Source organism: Pseudophryne corroboree, chromosome 11 (assembly GCF_028390025.1).
Source record: "Pseudophryne corroboree isolate aPseCor3 chromosome 11, aPseCor3.hap2, whole genome shotgun sequence".
NCBI lineage: Eukaryota > Metazoa > Chordata > Amphibia > Anura > Myobatrachidae > Pseudophryne > Pseudophryne corroboree.
Window position 1 is genome coordinate 192,415,295 of NC_086454.1, and position 9,813 is coordinate 192,425,107.

At 51.9% G+C, this 9,813-nt stretch overlaps 1 pseudogene; it reads right to left on the reverse strand.

The window, feature by feature from the left end:
• Nucleotides 1-6,437: 6,437 nt before the first annotated feature.
• On the reverse strand, nt 6,438-6,543 carry LOC134971537 (5S ribosomal RNA; annotated as a pseudogene).
• Between the last annotated feature and the right edge of the window lie 3,270 nt (nt 6,544-9,813).

The following is a 9,813-nucleotide window of genomic DNA, read 5'->3' on the forward strand; positions in this document are numbered from 1 at the left end:
CCCACCAGGGCCAGGTATACAATGCCCCACTGTGCCAAATATACACTGCCCCCATAGTGTGTGTGTGTGTGTGTGTGTGTGTGTGTGTGTGTGTGTGTGTGTGTGTTTATCTCCTATACATATATATATATATCTCCTATATATTTGCCTTGTGACTCTGTGCCTGCAGTTCTAACGCTGGGTAAAGTCACAGGGCTGGGTGGAGTTAGCAGCTCCTGCCCTGTCCCAGCATACCACTAGCAGAACGGGAGCAGCAGCCACACAATCCCCCCCACCATCCCCAGCCACAAGCCACCAGGGGACGGACCCACCACAGTGCCAGGTAACCATGGCCACCTACACCCCAATGCCACCCGCAGCACACACCCGCAAACCCCCCTCCACCAGCTCCCACATGCAGCCACTGACGGCCCAGACCCGACGCATAACGTATCAGCACACACACCCGCTAACCCCACAGCACCGATCCCACCCGCAGCACAAGCCCACCATCTCCCAGACTCTCACACCCATCCGCAGCACGGACACGGTGGCCGGGCCGCACCACAGCCTACCAGACAGCCGCAGGCCGCACCACCCCTCCCGCCCTCCGCACACCCCCAGCACCAGCTCCCGCACTGCAGCCGCACCTGGGACCCACTGTCCCGCCAGTTACGGCGCAGCATCACCCGCGCCTGACTGCTGCCTCCCCGTCCGTCACCTGCGCCACCCGTCCCTCCTAATGTGTATGGCGGCTTCATATGCCTCCCTGCGCTGCGTACAGACACCCGCCGCCTCCTCCGCACACCTAAGACAACGCTGCCTCCCACCATCCCCAGAGACCCGGACTGCACACCACAGGGACTGGCCTGCCGGCTGCACAAGCCAGAGATGCGGGACAGCACACCTGGTACTGTGGACGCTGCCCCAACCTCACTGGTGAGAGAGAGTACATAGGCAGCACCGCGTCTCTGCGTCCCCTCTCCGCCGCCCAGCCTCTTTGCGAACCCTCCCTGCCTCTCTGCGTCCCCTCCCTGCTGACCCAAATCTCTGCGTCCCCTTCCTGCTGACCCGCATCTCTCTATCCCCTCCCTGCCGTCCTGCCTCTCTGCGTCCCCTCCCTGCCGCCCCGCCTCTCTGCATCCCCTCCCTGCCGCACCGCATCTCTGCGTCCCCTCCCTGCCACCCCACGTCTCTGCCTTCCCTCTCTGCCGGCCCGCCTCTCTGCATCCCCTCCCTACCGCCCCGCATCTCTGCGTCTGCTCCCTGCCGCCACGCGTCTCTGTGTCCCCTCCCTGCCACCCCGCCTCTCTGCATCCCCTCCCTACCACCCGCATCTCTGTGTCCCGCGTCTCTGCATCCCCTCCCTGCCGCCCCGCCTCTCTGCATCCCCATCCTGCCACCCGCATCTCTGCATCCCCCTCCCTGCGTCTCTGCGTCCCCCTCCCTGCCGCCCCGCGTCTCTGTGTCCCCCTCCCTGCCGACCCGTGTCTCTGCATCCCCTCCCTACCGCTCCGCGTGTCTGCGCACCCTCCCTGCCGCCCCGCCTCTCTGCATCCCCTCCCTGCCACCCCGCCTCTCTGCGTCCCCTCCCTGCCACCCCGCGTCACTGCGTCCCCTCCCTGCCACCCAGCCTCTCTGCATCCCCTCCCTACTGCCTGCATCTCTGCGTCCCGCTTCTCTGCATCCCCTCCCTGCGTCCCGCCTCTCTGCGTCCCCTCCCTGCCGCTCTGCGTCCCCTCCCTGCCGCTCTGCGTCCCCTCCCTGCCGCTCTGCGTCCCCTCCTTGCGTCTCTGCGTCCCCTCCTTGCATCTCTGCATTGCCTCCTTGCGTCTCTGCATCCCCGCCCTGCCGCCCCGCGTCTCTGGGTCCCCGCCCTGTGTCTCTGCGTCCCCTCCTTGCGTCTCTGCGTCCCCTCCTTGTGTCTCTGCGTCCCCTCCTTGCGTCTCTGCGTCCCCACCCTGCGTCTCTGCGTCCCCGCCCTGTGTCTCTGCATCCCCGCCCTGCCGCCCCGCGTATCTGGGTCCCCGCCCTGTGTCTCTGCGTCCCCGTCCTGCGTCTCTGCGTCCCCTCCCTGCCGCCCCACGTCTCTGCGTCCCCTCCCTGCCGCCCCGCATCTCTGCATTCCCTCCCTGCCGCCCCGCATCTCTGCATCCCCTCCCTGCCGCCCCATGTCTGTGCATCACCTTGCAGACGCGGGCACACAGTAACGGCAACACGCCGCACGCACCACGGCCGCACAGACCGCTTCCGCCCGCCCCACAACCTCTCTCATACACCCGGCCCACACTGTACCGCCACACGCCGTCAGCACAACGCCGCAACCCCCTCCACTTCCACATCCCTGTCACCCGCACCTGTCTGTGTGCAGGCTCCCAGCCTAACGCCACTCCTGCCCCCAGCTCCACATAAATTCGCTCTCCTCCCAGCAGCTCTCCAGGCGCCATGCTGCCTGGGGGACTGCTCAGTGTCAGGCCCGGCGCCAGCATTAGGCAGCTGCCTATGGGCGCCTGCCACTGGAAGCCGCCACGCTCCTGCTTCACTACCTTTTTACTGGACTGGGATTGGAGGAGGCTCTGGCGGGGGACCAGAGCACGCTGCAGCTGTGTGGGGAAGGGACGGTCTCGGGGGATGCCGGTCCACTGTCCACCTGACGGAGGCGCCGGGGAGCGGAAGAGGCTGCGCCCGCCGACCCCAACGTGCTGCTGTGTGAGGAGGTGACTCTCTCAGGGCCTTCTGTGGATAACGACACAGAGGAGCGGAGGAGGAGTTGTCGGCGGTGTACAGCATTCTGCAGCTGTATGAGGAAGTGGCCATGGGAATGCCGGGGCCCAGCCCAGCCACAAGTGGTGAGTGCAGACAGGAGTGCTGTCGCTGTGTCTGCATATGTCCATGCTGTACAGACCAGTATCATGCTGTGTGTATAGGACCCCGTCCCCCACCCACTGCTACCCCCACAACTGCGCCTCCACTACCCGCAGCACTTCCAGACCCCCGCCCCCATCTGCCAAACCATCCCACCTGCCTCTCTTCCACCCGCACCACCCATGCTTCTCCCACCCCACACGGCACCTCCCAAATCCTACCCCACCAGCACCCCCCCCCTCCCCCACCCATGGCATCCACGCACCTCCACAACTGCGCCTCCACCACCAACGGCACTTCCAGACCCCCTCCCCATCCGCCACACCACCGCGCCTACCGCTCTTCCACCCGTGCTTCTCCCCCCCCCGACACTGCACCTCCCAAACCCTACCCCACCTGAAGCTCCCCCCCTCCCCCACCCGTGTCATCCACGCACCCCCACACCTGCTTCTCCACCACCCGCGGCACTTCCAGACCCCCTCCCCCATCTGCCAAACCACCGCAACTGCCACTCTTCCACCCGCACCACCCATGCTTCTCCGCCCCGCACACGGCACCTCCCAACCCCCTACCCCACCTGCAGCACCCCACCTCCCCTACACGCACCCCCACACCTGCTCCTCCACCACCCGCAGCACCTCCGGACTTCCTCCACCATCCACCACACCCCCGCAATCAGCCCCTTCTCCACCCGCAGCACCTCCGTACCCCTCCACCATCCACCGCACCCCAGCAATCAACCCCTTCTTCACCCTCAGCACCTTCGGAACCCTTACTCCATCCCCAACAGCCCTGCACCTGCCCCTCCCCCACCACACCCACTCTCCTCCACTATTCACACCGCCTCCAAATCCACTCTCCCATTCGCAGCCTCCCCCCCTCCCCAGCACCTCCCAACCCCCTCACCCATCTGCGCCACCCCCATCAACTCCCTTCCACCTGTAGCATCTACAGACACCCTCCCCCACACAGCAGCAAACCCCGCACCCCTCCCTTCCCCACCCGTGTCACCCACCCCTCCCCCACCCTCTGAACACCCACAACTGCCCCTCCCCTACCGCCCTCGGACCCCGTCCCCCACCCCACCGCACCTGCCCCTCTCCCACCTGCACCACCCATGCTTCTCCCCCCCCACGCATGGCACCTCCCAACCCCACCTGCAGCATCCACGCATCCCCGTACCTGCCCCTCCACCACCCACAGCCCCCTCACCCATCCGCACACCCCCTCCCTGCATCAAACCCCCTCCACCCGTACCATCTACAGACACCCTCCCCCACACCGCAGCAACCCCTGCAACTGTCCCTTCCCCACCCGCGACCCCCCACCCTTCCCCCACCCATAGCACCTCCGGACCCCACTTCCCCGCCGAACCCCACCCGCAGCACCTCCCAACTCCCTTTCCCATTCGCCCCTCCACCTGCAGCATCTACAGACACTCTCCCCCACACACCCGCTTCATTCTCTACATCGGGCCTTGCTGTCGCTGTTCACGCCGTAGCAAGAGGCAAAGCCCCCATCACCATCCGCTGCCCTTACATTGCGCAATATTTTACCTCTAGCAACAGTAGGAATGCAGATAATACTCCATATAATCATATATTCAACCACACAAAGAAGGGGGCATAGCCCCCTATGACGGTGTGAAGAGCGCCCGTAGGGCGCGATGAAGCACCTAGTATATAATATATATTGTGTAGAAGACGCTCCCAGCGCCAAGGTGCAGTATTCAAATTTATCACAAACAGTCTATATATAATATATCTATGTCTCCTTATGACACTCCCTAAGTATATAAGGGCGTCTGCTACTGTATATCTTAAGTAAAGGAAGCACTGGTATGGTTGCTAGTTTTTTGTAAGTACAGTAACACGGATAAGATATTCCTAAGTGGCCACTGGTGTCATTTATACATAGGAAGACTCAATATTTTTATAAGTATAAATACAATCATTTATTAACAGGAACAGGTCACTAAAAAAATAAAAAATTCACAATGTAAAAAATGCAAAAGTATTTATAAATAGAGACCTTTTGAAAAATACTGACATGTTTAAAAGTACACTTTAAGAATATTGGATAAAAAGAAGAGGATATAAGAAAAAGAAAAATATGCTTAACATGAAAAAAGAGGTAAAATCAGGAAATTTCCAATTCGTTTCGTCCTGTTGGACTTTATCAAGGGGTAGTGTAGGAGTAAAGGGCCCCATACACTAGAGCGATAATGCCCAATTTCATCCGATTTCGGGCATTCGGCCCGATATGTCGGATGAAATCGGGCATTTTGGAGGTTTTTAACGATCCCATTCAATGCACGTTCCCGTGAGCATCGGATCGGATCGGATCCTCCAAATTGAATGTGCTGCACATTCAATCAGGTCCGACATGGGGGCATGGCTGGGATCGCCCAAGATACATTGTATGCAAAAGGACAGCATACGATGTATCTTGAGAGATCCTGCCCCCTGGGAGGCTGTGATCACCTGCGACATGTGGATGCATAAGTGTATGGGGCCCTTTAGACTGAGATCTTATTTATACCTGACTTAGGGGTACATTTACTAAGCAGTGATAAGAGTGGAGAAGTGAGCCAGTGGAGAAATTTCCCTATCAACCAATCAGCACTGAAGTAACAGCTATAATTTGCATACTATAAAATGATACAGAGCTGCTGATTGGGAAATTTCTCCACTGGCTCACTTCTCCACTCTTATCACTGCTTAGTAAATGAACCCCTTAGTTAGGAATTGATTGAGCATATCACTTCCTATTTGTAAAACTTGTGAGCTGAGAACATTGAAATATGTAAATGCAAGATAATGTATGGATAAAGGGGATGAAAATAAGGCAAACTACTGTATTCAAGTGAAAAAAGTATTACTAACAAGTAAAATAAATCAAATAAACATAAGTAACACCAGACTTCCTGTCCTGAATGTGTGTGAAGTCACTTCCGCCCCATTTCCGGCATCCGGGGCTCCGTACTGTGCATGCTCCTGCCCTGGATACTCAGTTACATGTTCCCATGGAGCGCAGCCTCCATTTCCGGTCATCACTTCCTATTTCGCATGGTTGTATTTCGGCGGCCATCTTTAAGAAGATCTCAAATAGAGGACAGTTCTATATTACACAGGGAATCCCGGCGGCCATATTTGGAGAAGCTTCCATGTTATGAAAACACATAATCGCATGTTACTGCATTTCTAGGTGCTCCCAGATGAGGCCATATGAATAGAGTGATAGTTTAGTATACAAACATTGGTACAAATTAGAGAAGATAATTAAGGCACTATTAGAACTCTTAGTGACTGGAATAAAATAATATATACATATATCAAAGAGGCGATTATCAGTGCAAATAGAGCAGATATGGGTCCAAATATGATGACATTATACATGTAGTATAATTGTAAAAAAAATGGGCAGATGACCTAAGCCAAATTACAGCTCACTAAATATTAATTTGCATAATTCTAAGTGATTAAGAGAAAATATAGATGGTTGATATTTCACCCCAAGCAATATCCTTAGATGTTCATAGAGTAGCATAAGGAAAGAAGTGAAGAACGATTCAGAAGTAACCCCCCCTTTCTGGATTACAGCACCTGGTCTCCCATCCTAGTACTGGCCAGGCCCAGCACTGCTTAGCTTCCAAGATCGCATGGAATTGGGCATGTCCAGTGTGGTATAGATGTAATTGAAGGGTAGAGTGTAGTTGAGAATAATAAGGATGAGAATTGAAGGACATGAGAGGCCCCGCTTACGTTTACAGGAAGGGCTATTTCATAGCTCTCGTTGAAGCCTTCTCGGTGGAGAGTTCCTATTTCGTAAATCCAGTACATCTATCTCCTCAACAGGAGGTTGGAGAGGTTCCCACCCCATTCACCTAAAGATACCAGTTCAATACCCTTGAATGTGATCTCATCTGGATCCAAATTGTAGTGCAAGAAAAAGTGTTTGGAGACCACATGTGTTTGAACTTTGTTTTTAATGTTGCTGATATGCTCCTGAATCCTGAGTTTAAGCGGTCTCTTGGTTTTCCGATATATTTCATTTTGCATGGGTATTCCAATGTGTAGATGACTGATGGTGTATTACAATTGATAAATTGCTTAATCTTGTATTCCTTAGCGAGGCTTGTATTTTGAAACATCTTTCTATTTGGATGCAGGTAGATTATAGAACACCCACATTTGTAGCAGCCAACACATCTTGGCATAGAGGTTGAAGGTGCTTTAGGATTCCTAATCATGCTTGGTGCTAAGAGATATTTGAGGTTTTGTGACTTTCTAAAAACCATCTGTGTCTGCATGGAGGTAATCTTTAAGGTTATGATCCATTAGTAATATATCCCAATGGTTCCTTAATGACTTCCTGATGAGATTCTCATGTCTGTTATACGTTGTAATAAATTTCACCATGTCTTTCTTCTCCTTAGGGTTGTACCTCAGTAGTTGTTTTCTTTCCAACTTCCTTACTCTCTCATTCACTTCTTCTAGGATACATGGATCGGATGATGCCCCTTCTCTTTAAATCTCTCCGTATAGATCTGTAGTTGTTGTTCATGGTCATCCATTTCTTCGCAGTTTCATGCAATTCGATGGAATTGTGATTAGGGAATGTTATCTTTCCAATTTTTGATCTGATTACTTTTGTATTGCACATAACTGTTCATATCCACCTGTTTTATGAAATTCCTCGTTTTCACTACCTTTTATGAGTGTGAGAGTATTAGATCAAGGAACTCTATCTGCTCTGTGCTGGTGTTAGAGGTAAAAACAAGATTCATGGGGGTATATTTACTAAGCTCCCGATTTTGACCGATTTGGTGTTTTTTCTTCAAAGTGTCATCTCTGGGATTTACTAAGCACAAATCTCGACAGTGATGAGGGCATTCGTATTTTTACTACACAAAATACGAATGAATACACCATCGGTCAAACGCGGCTGTTTAGATATAGAACTAGGTCATTTACTAAGCATTCGTATTTGAAATCTCTACCGTGAAAATGGAATTGCGGCCGCAAAAAATTACTAATCGTACAAAAAGCCTAAAAAAAGTAGACCTGCTTTTGAGAAGCGTGTTTACATGTGTTGTCAATTCTACATTAGTCACACCTGACTTTTTGGACCTTTAAAAGTGGCCCCCAACACATTTTTCACCACTCTCAATCTGAAATGGCTGCTACTGTGTGTAGTACTGCTGTCTTGTTTGCTGGGGGATACCTGACACTGCTCCATGAGGCTACAATAAACCCAGGCCAGGAAAATCAACAGGGTAAGCAGGTTGTACATGTTCTGCGTAGGCTGGCCATGGCTTGTTTTTTTAGTGGGCGTTTAAACGATAACAAAATTGCAGATGACCATGTTATACAGATGCTCACACTAAATGTAAATAATATTTTCCCTCTGTATGACCTTGTCAAACTGAACCTAGACCCTGAGACAGTACGCTCTCGCTCTGTCTCAGGCCTGCACAAACTCCTGCCTGTGTTGCACTTTATGGCTACTGGCAGTTTCCAGCCTGTGACTGGCGATGTAATTAGTATCTCACAGGCCACCTTTTAAAAATATTTAATTCAGGTGAGTTAAAACATACATACACGTCTATGTCTAAGTGGTGCTTCTGTAATGTAATAGAAAACAGTATTGTATTAATTACAGGTCATGACACTCACCTTTAATTTTTGAATGGCCACTCAGGTTTTGGATGTCTTGGACGGCTACATAGATGCCTCTCTCTGCTTCCCTACCCAGGAGTCGCAGTGGTATGCAGTCAGGGTAGCTTTATTTGATCTTGCGGCCATGGACAATGTGCTGGGTGACCTAGATTAGACACATGTTGAGCTGAGGACACCTAGGGGCAGGCAATATATTTCTAACAATCCACATCTGGCCCAAGACACTAATGTGCATGTGGTTTGTGGAGCTAATTAAACAATACACATATTGTGTGTTCACAATTTATTAATTTTAACACACAAATTTTTGTGACAAATCAAAAAGAAAAAACATTGTAATGGTCAACATATTCTGACCAATCATTATTATTATTATTATTATTTTTGTGTGTGCTGGGTGCCGAGGATTATGCTGGCTCGTTGGTGCGGGTTTGACTTGAGCGTCGGACTGGGGAATGAACTGGGGTGTGGCTTGGTGTTGTCCCAGAACTAGATGTGGCATGGTGTGATGCCAACACACTAAGGCTTTGACTTAGATTGTTCAAGCTTGCTGTGAGCTGAGTATTAGCGGCAGTGTTGTTAGCTATCATGCGTGATAGGTTGTCGTTGATCATTTGGTTGTGTTGTATGATCTGGATAAGCGATTGTTGCTGCCGCTGCTGATCATCCAAGATGTGTTGTAGGTTTGTTTGCATTTGGCTGTTGTCTGCCCTCATCTGCTCCATGGAGTTAGCGATTCTGCCCACCTGCACTATAAGTCTGCCTGAGTTGCGACTCAGTCTAGGCAAATGATAGGGCAGACTTGACAGGTATTGGCTATGGGTGGTGAGGCACGCATAGTGTTGAGCCTGTTGTGACGACCAACGGCTCCAAAACTCAGGGCCCATTTGTGTGTCAACTTGTGTTGTGCTCAATGGGGGGCTGTGGGATGTTTGGGGTGGTTGGGGTATGTCCTGCGGCGTGGTTGGCTGAGTGGGATCGATGGGCTGCAGGTGGAGTGTGAAGGTCTCCTGGTCACGTTCCTGCTGGTCATCCTCGGTGATGATGGCTGGGTCTGTATGGTGTTGAAGACAGCCACTATTTAGTAAATATGTAGCATTGGTCTTACTATAGCTTTACGTCAACATGCAATACTTCTTAATATTAATGTTGTAATTGCTAAATAGATTAAATAAACTTAACTATGTTGCTCACCTTTTTTTTATAAATATGTGGCTTCTAACGTTCACTACTCAGTTGTTTAAATTTTTTGGGAATAGTAGGATTTTGAGCCATAATTACTGTTTAA